Here is a 17,418-nt window from a genome sequence, read left to right on the forward strand (position 1 = left end):
GCGCTGAGGGGTGGATCGGGATTCCCTCTGACGTCCCGACGTCCATGACGTCGGTGACGTCATCCCGCCCTGTCGCCATGGCGACCGGGGAAGCCCAGCAGGAAATCCCGTTCTGTACGGGATTTCCTGCTTACTCTGATCGCCGGAGACGATCGGAGTGGGTGGGGGAATTTGGTACCACAGTTCTGTCCATGGACATTTGAGTTCTATCTATGGACATTGAGTGTATAGTAGGCCCCAAGTTTTTTGAATCTGATAGTCAAAATAGGCCCTAGTAACATATGAATTATATGTGATGAGTTTACCATGTGCATTATGCTTTAATTTTAGAGCTGGCGGCAATATATGCAAGATCATATTGGTCCCTACTTTTTTGCCTCTGTGAGTGTATTAAAATTTGTTTACCTGGTCGTTACCCAGAGGGAGGACTCAGGATACCTCACGTTACTTAATGGAGGCTTTGAGGAGTACCACTATGGTCCAATATATATATGGCGAGGGTTTTATTTTATGATGGGATGGGTTATACAGGTGCACTCCATGGTTGGCTAGGCACTCACTGATATAAGCTTATACTAGCTTTAGCAATCTTTTTCTTACAATTTAATAAAGCATTTTATATTTTTGCAATATCTAAATGGTAATGTACTTTGTTCTATACTTATAGTGTGCGACATATACTGGCTTGGCAGTTTGTGGGTTTTGTAGATGGTTTGGTGTTGCCAGTGTCTGCACCTATTTTTTGATACAATTCTGCAAGTATAGTTATATCTGAACTGAATATACTATTATAAATATTTTTTTGTATCATGTAGTGAGCCCTGGGCTCGCTACATGATTAAAAAAAAAAAAAAAGTGCTCTGCTGCCCCCTTGCCGCGGGAATTGGACCGGCAATGGGGTTAATAAAAATATTTTTTGCCATTGATCATCATTAAGTGTAAATCCCAAGCCGGCTTCCCACTGTTTCTGAAATTTAAGTCTATCAGAGGTTGAAGCTGACAACAGCATCTGATATATCAAGGAGACCAGGTGTCTGGGCGTGTAAGGATTAGGCCCTCACAGGTCTATAATTTCCAGGATCTTAAATAATGGGAAAACATGGGCTGTACGCCGATTTTTTGTCAGTTGAAAGGGAGAAAAGGAAACCAGAAGCAGCTCTTCACAGCAGGACAGTAGACATGCTGGAGCCATTCTAAGTGTACTGGGAATAAATGTAGTATATGATTTTTGTGCCTTGTTAAGGTAAAGGATATATTGTACATATGATAGGTATGGAAATTATATCATTTTGTTGGTCAGGATCCCCTGAGTATTTTAATATTAAATTTATGCCGCTGACATACCCAGCCACCGAGTTATTTAGCTGCTCAGTACCAGAACATCTTACACCACCCATGTTTACTATAATTTCGATGTCTATTGCTTGAGGGTTATGAATTTGTTATCATTACTTGTGTGCGAGAAGCATGAGATGAAGTATGGAAAATGTCATATTTTGTTGGGCTTAAAGTGAAATTTAAGCCCCTGGGTGGGTGTTATCTTTTGGGTGGGAAGCTTAAAGAGACGAAGCACCCTCATGTATTTTATCATATATATCGGTGGGAACATTAGAGAAAGCACCTACCCTGCTCTCTGTTTCATTCTTTACTGCATTCAGTCTGGCTTTGCTATAATGACTCAGCTATAATGATTCCTGAGCAGTGCCAGAAGGGGGCAGGCTTGGGCTTGAAAAGACATCAGAGAAGACAGACTCAGCTATAATGATTCCTGAGCAAAGCCAGATTGAATGCTCAGGCTGGGATTTTATCAGGGCTGATGACAAGCAAACTGAACAGTGAAGAATGAAACACAGAGCAGGGTAGGTGTTTTCTCTAATGTTCCCACTGATATATATTGTAAAATACATGAGGGAGCTTCATCTCTGGTTCACTTTAAGCTTCCTGCCCAAAAGATAATAACACCCACCCAGGGGCTGACCCTGAGATCCTACCCAAAAAACTGGATAATTGAAAAGGACCGGGCTGGGACTCCACCCCAGTCCTCCATTTTACCACCGTAAGGATTGCATCCAGCTGGCATGAGGACATAGCTGCCATCTTGTTTGAACTCTGATCCGGAACAAAGAACTTTCCATGTGCTTGGGACTTTCCACAAAGGGACATATTTCTTCTGAACTTAAGTATCCATTTATTTTCTTATCCCTTTTATTTTACACTGGGTTATCATTGTCTAATTGTTACTTTTAACAATTTTCTGTATACATTAATTATTTATATTGCATTTATAAATAAAAGAGTTTAAGTCACTTATTTTCTCAGCTGCACCCAATTATTCAGCCAACCAGAACGAATCCTAGCTTTCTGAAGAGATGCTACTGCTGTTCGTTATAGCTAGATTAAAGTGTGTTCTAACAGTTTTATTCACAGATTTTAGAATCAGTGAGAGTAATGTCCTCTGTTCTCCTACAGAGGTGGTGGCAGCTTTTTACCCTGAAATAGTGTGTAGTTTGTGTTACTGTAGCTCGCAAGCCCCCTTCTAGCCTGGCTGCTGCCAAACTCCAGCTGTTTCAGCTCATCGATTGCTTCCACCAGGTTGGAGGGACTGTGGGTTGAAATACATTGGAAGACATTGAGCGGTACGGCCACTAGGGGGCCTGTGATACTTTCTTTTTTTATTCCGGTGGGCAAATTGACTATAACAAATTGGAAGAAAACCTCCAACAATATACCAGAGGTCAAATCCAGAATTATTTTTATGCTAGTAAATACAAAAACTAACAAGTACTTTAAAGCAGTGTTTCTCAACTTTTTACTGGTATGTACCCTTTTTTTTTAACTTCTTTTTATTGACATAAAAGAATAATACAATCCAACATGACTGGGACATATCAGGAGTATCAGATCGAATTTACATTTACATACAGATCATATGAGTCACAGTTACATACAGTCATGAAGGTATATTGCACAGGAGAGCATCATAAATTGCCGGGTTATTTAGCAGGGTCAATTGGTATGTACCCTTTTTTAAAACCGTAGCGTGATCTGGCAGCATGTGGGCATGCGACGCTAATGACGCAGATGCACCACCACGCCCAGGCAGACGCTCCACTATGTGTGTGGAGACCACGCCCACCAGAACGCCTATCAGAATGCACACGGAAGTGGACTCGGAGAGTCTATCTGAGTGCTGGAATAACGGATGGAGGGGATGGCATTAGGATTTGAAATATCCGTAATTGGCATGGAGGCACAGCAGAAGCGATCTGGGGGCACATGAGCTGGTAGGTAGAAGGCTGAGTCGCACAGTGTGCACTTGTGTAAGCATAATCATGGCATGCAGTGTTATGATGATTTATGATGAGCAAAGTTTAAACATGTTTACCTATGCTAATTAACATGATGTCATTATGAGGTCATTTCACGGGTGGGGTATTGGGGATTAGAAGACTATATGTAGTGAATTGTTTTATGTGTAGTGTAACCACATGCCTTGATAAAGGGGGACCCTGCGCGGCCCCCGAAACAATTGTTGGAAAATTGTGGATGCACAATAAAGGTGTGCTTTAATTGGTGGTGTGCTGGTGAGTTCGTGTGGACTTTTTTAAAACCCTGTACTCACCAAGTACCCCCTAGCACAGTAAACATTATCACAAGTACCCCTTGACAAATATATATTTAATTGTAGCACATGATAATTGGTTCTACACAATTTCCAAGCATTTACTATTGCTTTTAATGAACTAAAATACTAATTTGTGTTGTTTAAATAAGATTTATCATTTTCTAAACCTATAAATTTGTTATACTTGGTTAAGTATATCAAGCCCGAGTACCCCATGGAACCATCAGAAGTACCTCCTGGGGTACGCGTACCACACGTTGAGAACCTAGGCTTTAAAGGATACCTGTAGCAAGGAAAAGAAAGTTACATACTCATCTAAGAAGGTTGTGCAAGTGATTGATTGGACAAAGGACCTGCTGTATATGTCTGTACCTTAATTTGGCATTCCCATCCCATGCGAAGAACAATTGCTTGAAAGTTGCACACAGATCTGAACTTGTTTACCAAGGATTACATTGTATATGAGGGAGGACTGAGGAAAGAGGCTCAGGGGGATTTGTTTCTTAAAGAGGGATTGTCTCTCCAAAAGAGGGACAGTTGGAGTTGGGAGTTATGCGCAGAGTTGTATGGCTGCATAAAATGTAGCCTCACTGACACTTTTGTACCAGGAATACAGTGGCTGTCATCTTTATTGCCTTGGCTGTCTGTCACTCCAGTTATTTGTCCTCTGAAGGACATCTCTAGCTGCTTCCTAGAATCTTCCCCTCTCCTATTATCACTAACATAAAGTAGTCATGGAGGAACTGGAAGGTGGCACCAGTTAGTGTTTTCAGTATAAGCACAGAGCTGACTTCAACCTCCTCCTTCAACCTCCTCCTTCCTCAACATTTAAGAGATTAACTCTCTGTAAAACAATGGTTCTATCAAAATATCTAGTAAGCATCATGTGAGGAGCTGGCAGGGAAGGGTCAGCTGCTAGTGCTTGGGAAAGATGTACACACAGCATTTCTAAACTCTGGGGACTCCCCCCCCCCCAAAAAAAAAAATCTCTTACCAGGAGGGGAGGAAATAAGTGGAGTCAAGTGATCAGCTTTTTCTGTGGAAGCAACGTCACTCTACCCTGACAGCACCATACTTTGTGAAGAGTTGTCAGGTCATGTGACTTACCAGTACTCTTTCATAGGGAATTTCAATGGTATGGCTACATCAAATATGAAAAATGTTCTTGTAATATCATAGTCTCCTATTTACCTCTGCTAACAATGACATGGAGGGTAAACTAGGGGTTTAAGTAATTTTAGGTGCAGAGGATTAGCCTAACAAATAGGTATATAGCATGTCATAAAAATAATTCAACCTCTGTAACATGAGACTCTGAAGTACTATGGAACCAAGATAGAACTAGCTTTTTATCTGCTAGTTGCATAAGTAAGAGAATGTGTTAATGAGAAGGTTAAATTTTTCCTTTTTACCTAGCAAAACAAGCTTTGTGAATCAGATGCAGCAATGGAAAATTCCAGGATCCAAACTCGTTTCTTTGTTTTGTGAATTAGACAAGATTATACTGTACTGTGGTATGTCTTAGCATGCAATATGTCATGCCTCACTTTTAATAATCCATCTTCTGTTTTCACATTTCTTTTGAGCAGTGGTGGCAAGGGATTCTGTTGAACTAGTTTCAATCAACAGTTCCTCATTCTGTTTCTACAGTATTGGGTTTCTTCTTCCTGCTTCCTCTTTTATTGCATATTTTTTGTATTATACAATATTTTTTTTATCTGTAAGGCATACCATACTTTAACTACAAGCAGTACTTCTCCATTGTACTAATAGCTTTGGCAGACGCCGATTATAGATTTATCTATGTCGACGTTGAAGCCTATCACAGTGTCAGTGACTCCAGTGTCTTTAGACAGATAAATCTGTATCGGTGACTACAAGACGACACCTTGGATTTGCCACCCCCCACACCATGGCCCCTGAGAACATCTCTCTCCTATCCCTACCCTTTCATTGCAAATCAAGAAAGTTGTGAGTTAACACACCAATCTTCAAAAGTCTGGTGCTTGATATTGTGGCATAGGCAATGCCCCTTCAAATCAGCAATCCAATATAGCAGCACACCATATATTCAAGGAATCACGCTCTTCATTGAGCCATTATATCCACATAGATACAACCGACAATCGTTTCGGGGGCCATGCAGGGTCCCCCTTCATCAAGGCGTGTGGTTACCACACAATTGTCGGCTCTATCTATGTGGATATAATGGTTCAATTAAAGAGCGTGATTCCTTGAATATACGGTGTGCTGATATATTGGATTGCTTCCCTTTCATTAGGGATGAGGCCTTTGGACTTTTGCAACACATTATGCGGCCCTACACCTCAAGAGGTCATACCCAAACAAAAATAATTTTTAATTTCAGGCTGAGAAGGGCCCGAAAACAGGTGGAGTGTACATTTGGGATTCTTTCCAACAAGTGGACAGTGCTGCACACTCCAATTAACCTGGCAGTGGATATTTGCAATTGCAGTGGTCAAGGTAGCTTGTATCCTGCATAATTTTGGCAGGCATCATGAGGGGTACTCTGTGAAGGAATTAGTGGGTCCCACTCTCCAAAACTTTCCCAGGGACAACATGCGCTCTTCTGTTGTGGCTATCACCAATAGGGACCAAATTTCTGAGTACTTTATGTAAACAGAAGGTGAAGTGCTTGGGCAGGAAAACAGCATCATTTTTTGTTTACATTACTTGTCCTTTGTATTGTTATGATGGCTTTTGTTGAATAAAATTGTTCTTATTCTTTTACAACATATGTGTCATAATTGGTCTTTCTATAGATAGCACTTGCTTGCATGTGCCATCACATCTGGGCTAGGGTGCAATCACAATGTACTAGCATGTCAGCATCTGTGCCAAGACCTGTATTTGCACACACAGTGTCTTTTTACCCCTCATCATACTAATCCCCACCTCCCCACACCCTATACCTACTATGGATTGCCACTGTGTATCCTCTGACATACCACACATACATTAGGCCCAATATGAATGCTCGTATCTGTGAACTTACGTTTTTTGAGCTTCTCTTTCCGGGGCAGGTTGTCCTAGTTCTCAAAGAAAGATGCTGAGATCTCCTCCCATAGATTCCAGGTATAGTGTATGCCCTGATACTGCTTGTGGCCCTTGTCGTATAGGCAGGAATGGGCCTGCACATTGTACATAAGCTCCTCCACATCTATGTACACTGAAGCCATGATCACAGAGGAGAAAAACAGAAAACAGGATGTACTTACACAGACAGGAAATTTATTTTCAGATACGAATTCTGACGAAAAAACAAAAAATGGATTCAAAGGATGACATGTCCGGGACCATTGAAAAGCACTATGCCCGATTTGTCCACAATGTCCAAACTTCTGAAGCAGGGACTCCAAATTTTTAGCGCAGATGAAAATCGGAAGCGGACTCAGTAGTTTGTATTGGGATCAGGTAAACTCAGACTTTGTTGACAGAAAAAAAACGGAGATTTGTAGCTCAAGTGGAAACAGGCCCTAAAGATACAGTGGGATGCAAAAGTTTGGGTAACCTGGTTAATCGTCATGATTTTCCTGTATAAATCGTTGGTTGTTACGATAAAAAATGTCAGTTAAATATATCATATAGGAGACACACACAGTGATATTTGTGAAGTGAAATTAAGTTTATTTGATTTACAGAAAGTGCGCAATAATTGTTTAAATAAAATTAGGCAGGAGCATAAATTTTGGCACTGTTATCATTTTATTGATTCCAAAACCTTTAGAACTAATTATTGGAACTCAAATTGGCTTGGTAAACTCAGTGGCTCCTGACCTACATACACAGGTGAGTCAAATTATGAGAAAGAATATTTAAAGGAATACTGTAGGGGGGTCTGGGGAAAACGAGTTGAACTTACCCGGGGCTTCTAATGGTCCCCTGCAGGCATCCTGTGCCCGCGCAGCCACTCACCTATGCTCCGGCCTCACCTCCGGTTCACTTCTGGAATTTCAGACTTTAAAGTCTGAAAACTACTGCAACTGCATTGCCGTGTCCTCGCTCCTGCTGGTGTCACCAGGAGCGTACTGCGCAGGCCCAGTATGGTCTGAACGAGGACACTGCACACGCAGGCGCTGTGGGAACGAGGAAACTGCAACGCAGGCACAGTGGTTTTCGGACTTTAAAATCTGAAATTCCAGAAGTGAACTGGAGGCGGGGCCGGAGCATTGGTGAGTGGCTGCGCAGGCCCAGGATGTATGTGGGGGACCATTAGAAGCCCCGGGTAAGTTCAACTCATTTTCCCCCGACCCCCCTACAGTATTCCTTTAAGGGGGACAATTGTAAGTTTCCTTCCTCTTTTAATTATCTCTGAAGAGTAGCAACATGGCGGTCTCAAAATAACTCTCAAATGACCTGAAGACAAAGGTTGTTTTCAGGTCATTTCAGGTCAAAGAGACAAAAAGAGGCGCCCACAGCTGTGACTGCTACAGCCTTAGGCACTTTGTTATTGACCTGAGGAAGCAGGCCAGTATCCGTGAAACACGTTGTCTTTTTTGTGCATCAGTAATAAATTTTACTTATATGGTTTGTCCATTTATGGAGGTAAGACCAAATTACTCCTATACTTTATGATTTAAGATAATTATATTCTGGGCGCCTCCAACAAGTCTTCTTAGGTGTAGTCCAACCCTTCGAGGTAGTATATGGTACACCACATGTCCAAATACCTAAGGAGAGCGACCAACCAGTACCTGCCAAGCGGAGCTGGGATACCGAACGGGAACGGTTTAATTTCCCATAAGCTCTGTCAGTGGTTGCAGGAGTGCAACCCACCCTTGTGAGTATATCTTACTATCCTACTCATACCAATTTTACCGAATGATACTGCACCATTGGGCTCCTGGTCTCTCTCATTGCAGAGCCTTGGCGGTTGGTGTCTCAACCACCAGGAATCATCCTTGTGGTATACTTATGTAGATAACTTATTTGGCGCTTGTATTTACCATCACAGTGTTCCTCAGATCGCTGCAAGTGGTAGTGGTACAGTAATAGTAAACACTAGGGGGGTAACCAGAAATCATGGGGCTCTATAGCAAAATTTTGATTGCCCCCCCCCCCAGGCACCTTTGTGTCCCCTCCCCTGCACCAATTTTAGGTAGCCAGGTGCCCCAAGTATAAATTAGCCCCGCCCCTTCCTCGTATTAGGTAGCTAGCGTGATTGCCCCCTCCCCCAAGATAGCAAAAGTATCCAGTGTGCTTATCCCCCAAAAATAAGTATAGGTAGCCAGTGTGCTTTGTAAACACCTATAATATCCCAATCTTGACACAACACATTCAAGAATAATAATAAAGGAGTATTGTAATAACGTGTCTTATTAATAAATTATAACAGTAATAAACGATAATAAAATATAACAGTAATAAACTAGTTACAAAGAAGTAGCAGTAGAATATTGTATCGTGCTAGCCATCAGTAAAAGCAAGAAGTTTTGAATCAGGATTGTAGTTACAAAGAGGAGCCATAATTCGGCTTAGTTTAAAGGGAACCTAAATTGAGAATGATATGGATATTTCTTTTTAAAATAATACCAGTTGCCTGACTCTCCTGCTGATCCTGTGTCTCTAATACTTTCAGCCACAGCCCCTTAACAAGCATGCAGATCAGGTGCTCTGACTGAAGTCAGACTGGATTATGCTTGTTTCAGGTGTGTGATTCAGCCACTACTGCAGTCAAAGAGTTCAGTAGGACTGCCAAGCAACTGGTATTGTTTATAAGGAAACATTCACATCCCTCAACCAGAGCTGAGTAAACGTAAAAGTTTTATACATACCTGGGGATTCCTCCAGCCTCATCCGCACGGATCGCTCCCACTCCGCTGTTCTCAGCCTTCACCTGCTTTGGTACCGGGTCCCATAACTTCAGTCAGTCGCGGCCAGTCTGCGCTAGAGAAGTGCGCCCTCTACATATCTTTCCAGTGGCTGCTGGAGAGATAGTTAAGAGCGCACTTCCCTTGCATCAGACTGGCCGCGACTGGCTGAAGTTATGGGAACCGGTACCAAAGCAGGAGAAGGCTGAGGAAGGCGGCGTGGGAGCGATCTGAGCGCATGGGGCTGGAGGAAGCCCCAGGTATGTATAAGGCAGGGAACACACTTGACTTTCAGTTTTCTGCGCGCGTTTTTCTGCATACTTTTTCTGCACACTAAGTGTGTTTCCATGCAGGAAAACGCGCGCGTTTTTTCACAGCAGCTGATGTAATTGATACAGAAAACTGCCAAAATGTGCAGAATCAGGATGCAGAATGTCAGTTTTTTTTTCTGCGTGCGAACAACACAGTAAGTGTGCACTAGCACATTGATTAACATGAGTTCTCAGTTTTTCTGTGCAGAAAACGCGCACGAAAACAGTCAAGTGTGTTCCCTGCCTAAAACTTTTACGTTTACTCAGCTCTGGTACACTGAAGCAAAAAAAAAATTATGATAGAATGATTTGTATGTGTAGTACAGTTAAGAAATAAAACATTAGGAGAAGAGACATAATTCTAATATTGTTTCCACAGGAAGAGTTAAGAAACTCCAGCTGTTATCTATGCAAAAGAACCATTGAGCTTGTGGAAAGAATTAATAAAGGTTTTATAATTAATTATGCGTATACCATTTATATTCTTATGCTGCAATAAGAATCATGCTAATATAACCAAACCAGAGTGATGCTTTAAGAATATAATTACTGTATTGTTTAAGAATTATCATAATGTAATCAAATGAATATGAATTTAGAGCTCAGTTACTGTTTCCAAGTATCTTTCCTGCAGAAATGACCTCTCCCCCCCTCCCCCCCCCCCCTCCAGAGGGCAGAGAGAAAGAATGTATTGGAAATGCAGTTTAAACCAGAACACAGGGCTGGCTACCTCTGAGGTCACTTTGGAGAAAAATAAACTTAAGCCAGAATTGAAAGTTGAACATTAACCTACAAGGAACTGTTTGCAGGTCATTCATGAAAGACTCAGAGGGCCTACCCAGCCAGGAGGTGCAACCTGCCACTTGCCAGTGTTGATTGGACTGATGGAAAGAGACTGCCTAGGGGGAGGAATATGTTAGCGAGGGTTTAAAAACAGACTGGAGCAACAAACCTTTGCCTTTCTGCGTTGGTGAGGTGTGAGTTCAGAACTTTACCTGTGTAAACTAGCGCAGGAATGCCCTCGGCCGAGTAAATACAGATTCCACTGTTTCATTGGCACAAGGAAGAGAGTCTCCGAGTGAGTTTATTTTCCATTTACATTTGGTCCTTCAGGCCGGAAACCTATAGCCATAGAGGACTCGCCCTGGACGAGTGTCTGAGACCGGCACATCCACCAGACCCGGTAAAAGACCTCCGGAGCAAAGTTCTCTTCAAACAGGAGGCCACTCGCTCAATCAGGTCTTGTGTCCTCTCGGCATACGGTTTTCCTATGAACCGCAGGACTCTCTTCAACCAAGGTACGGTGGAGTCGCCTGGTTAAGTCTCTTAAAAAAAAAAAACCTCCAGGTGTTCTGAAAACTCCTTAATTGTAAGTACTACTTTTTATTTCTGTAACTTCCTGTACACAGGGCTGCGCAAAAAATAGAGTATACGTTTTGATGTGTTGTTGTATTGTTTGCATGTAACAATCCGTGATCTATTTCCTAAGCTACTGTGTGCCTCAGCTGAGTTGTAAGTCCCTTGTGACAGAATACTGCCACATAACAGGCAGTAACATCGGAGTGGAACTAAATCAGGGATTGTGCCTGTACTTTAGAAAGAGGTACCCCCATGCAGAGGTTCATCACACTGAGTATTGTCAGGTCTCAGCTGCAGCCCCCGACGGGCAGAGACATAGTTCTGTCGGGCAACGACGTAGTTCTGTCGGGTAAGGACGTAGTTCTACAATTCCATATTTCCGAGAGGGGACCGGGTGAAACAAAAAGGTGTGTGAACGGGGGAGGTTGAGAATGGGTCAAGGTTCAGTCAAGGTTAAGGCTATCAAGGTTGAATATGTATTATGTGCAGAAGAAATAAGCCCTGTGTAAAAATATTGTAGTTAATGGAGAAGTGGTGTTGTTCGGTTCATGAGCAGCTGATTCATTTGAACCATTTTTTTTTGTGAGTTGAGAGAAATGGAGCCCCTCCCAGCTCACTCAGGAGTCATTGCAGTTGCTTTCGAGTCCTGACTTTTTCACTCATGATTGATTCATTTTAACCTCTTGACAACCAGCGAGCGCCGATTGGCGTAAACTGGTCGTCTGCGGGTTACCATGGAAACGGACGCTCGATCGAGCAGCCTTTCCATGTCAGTTCACGGAGGGTGTCTCCGTGAACAGCCGGAGAGCCGCCGATCGCGGCTCGCCGGCAAAATGTAAACAGGCGGGGAAGAAATCCCCGCTGTTTACATCATACGGCGCTGCTGCGCAGCAGCGCCGTATGGCAGATCGGCGATCCCCGGCCTCTGATTGGCCGGGGATCGCCGGCATATGATAGGCTTAAGCCTATCCTTCAATGCGCAGGACGGAAATCCGTCCTGCGCAGCTCACAGGGGGAGGGAGAGGGAGGGAGCGGCGAGACGACGGAGAACGCTGCGGAGGGGGGCTTTGAAGAGCCCCTCCCGCTATACAAATGCAGCCGGCGGCGATCAGACCCCCCCAGCAGGACATCCCCCTAGTGGGGAAAAAAGGGGGGTAGTCTGATCGCCATGCTGCACTCCTCTGCAGCCCGCAGCACCGATCATTGAAAAATCACCTGGTCGGCAAGTGGTTAAACGGTTCTTTTTCCTTGATGATTCAACGAAACTGTCTGAGCAGATTGTAGGTGTAAGAAGTGATGGTACAGTCCAGAGAGTAGAATGAGTGGGTTTGTGGAGTATGCCAGATGTAGTGAGAGAAAGTGAAGGAAGAAAGTTGTCATGTATGTTGCTGATTGCGGTGATGATGAGAATGATTTTTATGTGAGTAATAGTGGATGTTCTGTACGCCCACAAAGGCGTGGATGCAAGGATTATGAAGGTCACAAAGTACGTGGAGAAAGTTTTGTATGTGACAAGCAAGGTTATTTGGTCCGACAGTGTCCTCAGAGACAACGGGATCCACAAGTTACTAAGTGTGGGTAAGGGTACTGAAATTGTGGAAATCACTGCAAACTTGAGGTCACCCAGTTGTGGGCAATGTGTAAGTGAGATTTTTGGTGGACACAGGAATGTGAAAACAGAGTGTTAAGGCATAGTTTTAACCAAAGGTATGGTATCAGGGGCGTAGCAATAGAGGTCGCAGAGGTCGCATTCGCGACGGGGCCCGCCGCCTGAAGCCTTGAGGGGGGGCCCTCCCTGTTTGCATAATGTAACTTTTTTTGCGAGGACGAGCCGGAGTGCATCTCTCTCTCTCCCTCGGTTCCGCCTCCCTCCTCCCCAGCGTCAGCAGCAGACAGCACAGCAGTGATTAGCGGTGGAGCCAGGCAGGGCCGAGCTTGGGCGGGTGCATTGCCGCCCGGCCGCCGCTCCCCCCCTCTGGCCACCGCTCCTTCCCAACACTCCTTCCCTCCCTCTAGCCGCCAGCGCCACGTCAGACCTCGATCAGGCGGCGACCAACAGTGCGGGCGCTAGGACCTAGCACCCGCACTGATATGCGGAAGTGACATTACTTCCGCATATAGAGCGGGTGCGTCCGGCGCCTGTTCTGGTCGGGTCGCCCGCTGATGCCTGGGCCGTCTGGCTGATGCTGCAGGTGAGGGGGGAGCAGCGGCGGCGGGCTCCTGTCACTCACTAACTAAAGGGGGTCACTCACTACCTAAACGGGGTCACTATACCTGGCTGCATATAGAATCAGAATCAGAATCAGAAACTTTATTTCGCCAAGCACGACTGGGTCGTGCCCGGAATTGGGCTTGGCACTTACAGGGTACTGATACACGGTACACAGTAGTTACAGATAGAGGACATGCAGTAGTAACAGAACATTATACAGAAAAACAGAGCATTAAAGAACATGTATGCAGAGGGAGACAATGGCATAAGTTACAATACAATAAAAAAACAACCAAAAAAAGTACGCTTGAGCTATGTGCAAAGTGCCTCAGTGCGTCTTGGTATTTTGGGGTGGGGATAGGCATTTCCATGGCGAGAGTTCAGGAGGTTGACAGCAGAGGGAAAGAAACTGTTCTTATGTCTTGAGGTCCTGGTGTAGATGGATCGGAACCGGAGCTTCCGGCTCGAGGGGAGCTGATTAAAGAAGCGGTAGCCTGGGTGTGAGGGGTCGTTGGCGATCTTTAATGCTCTGGTGTTCAGCCTGGAGTGGTAGAGGAGGTCCAGAGTGGGAAGGGATCTTCCGATGATCCTCTCTGCAGATTTGATGACCCTCTGCAGTTTGAGCTTGTCGCTGGCGGAGGAGCTGGTGTACCAGACCAGGATGGAAGAGCATAGGACGGATTCGATCGTGGCTGAGTAGAAATTTGTCAGCAGTTTTTGGGCCATACCGAACTTTTTCAGTTGGCGGAGAAAGAAAAGTCTCTGTTGGGCTTTCCTCTGTGTTGAGGTCGTGTTGGTGTTCCACCTCAGGTCATTGGAGATAGTTGTGCCCAGTAGGCGGACACTGGGGACTCTTTCCACTTCCATGCCATCCATGTGGATTGGAGGCGGGGTAGAAGCGCTCCTCCTGAAATCAACAATCATCTCCACCGTTTTTGCTGTGTTTAGGACCAAACCGTTCTCTCTGCACCAGCTGCATATGCTTTCGACCTGGTGGCGGTACGCCTTCTCATCGTTTTTGGTGATGAGACCCACAATGGTCGTGTCATCGGCAAATTTGATTACTTTTACCGAGTCCGAAGTGGATTTGCAATTGTTCGTATACAGAGAGAACAGGAACGGCGACAGGACACAGCCTTGTGGGGCCCCTGTGTTGGTGATCCTAGGTTGTGAGGAGATGGTGCCTAACCTAACGACCTGGGACCTGTTGGTGAGGAAGTCCGTGATCCACAGGCGTAGGGTGGGGTGGACTCCTAGCGCAGCGAGATTGTCCTGAAGTATTTTAGGGCTGATAGTATTGAATGCTGAGCTGAAGTCCAGTAGGAGGATCCTGGCGTAGGAGTCCGGTCTATCCAGGTGATCATAGACGTGCTCCAAGCAGATGTTGATGGCGTCATTTGTGGACCTGTTCGCTCTGTACGCGAACTGGTGCGGGTCCAGCAGTCCCTCAGTAGAGTGCTTAAGGAGAGGTAGCACCATGCTTTCAAAAGCTTTCATGATCACGGATGTAAGTGCCACGGGCCTGAAGTTGTTGAGGTCGAGGATGCCCTGCTTTTTGGGGACCGGGATAATGGCAGACCTCTTAAAGCACGCAGGAACTTTGCCTTCCTGGAGGGACCTCGTGAAGATGGAAGAGAGGGTGGGAGCGAGCTGGCGAGCACAGGTTTTCAGGCAGGCTGGCGACACACCGTCCGGACCTGAGGCTTTCCTAGCATTTAGCCTTAGCAAGTGTTTCAGTACATCCTCCTCCCTCACTGATGGTGGGGGTGAGTAAGGGCCTAGGGCTACCGTGGCAGATTGTGCAGGTGGCTGTGGGAGTCCTGCAGGTGCTGGCTGACTCTCGAATCTGCAGTAGAAGTCACTGAGACTCTCGGCAAGCTCAGAGCTCGGTGTGGCGTGCTGAGGGGGGGGCTTGTAGTTGGTGGCAGCCTTCAGTCCCTTCCACACGGCTCGTGAGTCGTTTGAGGAGAGGTTCTGTTCCAGCTTTTCCGCGTAGCCCCTCTTAGCGGACCTCAGTTCTCTGTTTAGGTCGTTTCTTGCCTTCTTGTATTCCACCTGGTTGCCGGACTTACTGGGGACATATACCCCCTGGCTGCATATACTGGGGACATATACCCCCTGGCTGCATATACTGGGGACATATACCCCCTGGCTGCAAATACTGGGGACATATACCCCCTGGCTGCATATACTGGGGACATATACCCCCTGGCTGCATATACTGGGGACATATACCCCCTGGCTGCATATACTGGGGACATATACCCCCTGGCTGCATATACTGGGGACATATACCCCCTGGCTGCATATACTGGGAACATATACCCCTGCCTACATATACTGGGGACATATACCCCCTGGCTGCATATACTGGGGACATATACCCCCTGGCTGCATATACTGGGGACATACACCCCTGGCTGCATATACTGGGGACATATACCCCTGGCTGCATATACTGGGGACATATACCCCCTGGCTGCATATACTGGGGACATATACCCCCTGGCTGCATATACTGGGGACATATACCCCCTGGCTGCATATACTGGGGACATATACCCCCTGGCTGCATATACTGGGGACATATACCCCCTGGCTGCATATACTGGGGACATATACCCCCTGGCTGCATATACTGGGGACATATACCCCCTGGCTGCATATACTGGGGACATATACCCCCTGGCTGCATATACCCCCTGGCTACATATACTGGGGACATATACCCCCTGGCTACATATACTGGGGACATATACCCCCTGGCTGCATATACTGGGGACATATACCCCCTGGCTGCATATACTGGGAACATATACCCCTGCCTACATATACTGGGGACATATACCCCCTGGCTGCATATACTGGGGACATATACCCCTGGCTGCATATACTGGGGACATATACCCCCTGGCTGCATATACTGGGGACATATACCCCCTGGCTGCATATACTGGGGACATATACCCCCTGGCTGCATATACTGGGGACATATACCCCCTGGCTGCATATACTGGGGACATATACCCCCTGGCTGCATATACTGGGGACATATACCCCCTGGCTGCATATACTGGGGACATATACCCCTGGCTGCATATACTGGGGACATATACCCCCTGGCTGCATAAACTGGGGACATATACCCCCTGGCTACATATACTGGGACATATACCCCTGCCTACGTATACTGGGGACATATACCCCTGCCTAGATATAATGGGCACATATATCCCTGGCTACATATACTGGCGACACTGGCTGTTTGTTGTTATGTGCATTTACTGGTGAAAAGCAATCTCTTGTTATGTGCATTTACTGGTGAAAAGCGGTCTCTTGTTATGTGCATTTACTGGTGAAAAGCGGTCTCTTATTATGTGTATTTACTGGTGAAAAAAACGGTCTCTTATGTGCATTTACTGGTGAAACGCTGTCTCTTATGTGCATTTAGTGGGGAAATTTTGTCAGTAAAAAACTTTTGTCAGTGAATTTTTAGGTATTTGTCAGTAAAAAATAACGTGAAAGGTTGGCAACACTGGCAGGCTGCGCGGCGCACCGGTAAAGATACAGGCAGCCCACCTCACGCTTGGGCTTGGCGGGGGGAGGAGCCGAAGACAGCGAGCGAGAGTAGGGTGGCCGCAGGCAGCCATAAATACGCAGTGTGTGACTGCGTCGCACTCGCAGAGCCTCTCAGCCTGAGTCAGTCCAGAGACTAGCAGACTCGCAGGCAGCCAAAGCCAGCCAGGAGCAAGCCCATGAAAGAAGGGTAGGAATGGGGTATCACATGCATGCGTAAAGAGGTAGGTGTGGGTGTGATTAGGCAGGACATGGGTGTGGTTATGTGGTTGGGCACGGTTAATTTAACCACTCCCATAGGCGCCAGAGGAAATCTTACACCTAGGTGCCAGGCACCCCAGGCTCACCCCTGGAGCCAGGCGAGTCTGGCGAGATGAGTCATGTCACTGTCTGTGACTATGACGTCACTCGCTCTCTCCCCTGGTGCTGGCTAGCCTCTCCAGCTTCAACTGCACGGGGCAGAGCAGGCAAAGTTCCAGGAGGAGGAGGTCGGGTGCACCGTTA

The 17,418-nt window shown here is 45.8% G+C and overlaps 1 protein-coding gene across 1 annotated transcript in view; it reads right to left on the bottom strand.

Annotated features, from left to right (window-relative positions):
* Positions 1-6,928: 6,928 nt before the first annotated feature.
* The window catches only part of B4GALT1 (beta-1,4-galactosyltransferase 1), a 311,629-nt gene continuing 301,139 nt past the window's right edge, over positions 6,929-17,418 (bottom strand). Inside the window, exon 8 of the mRNA XM_068233724.1 lies at positions 6,929-7,122. The gene's annotated coding sequence lies outside the window, so the exon portion shown is untranslated. The remainder of the gene's footprint in view (positions 7,123-17,418) is intronic.

The sequence above is a fragment of the Hyperolius riggenbachi genome, chromosome 1, assembly GCF_040937935.1.
Source record: "Hyperolius riggenbachi isolate aHypRig1 chromosome 1, aHypRig1.pri, whole genome shotgun sequence".
Lineage (NCBI taxonomy): Eukaryota > Metazoa > Chordata > Amphibia > Anura > Hyperoliidae > Hyperolius > Hyperolius riggenbachi.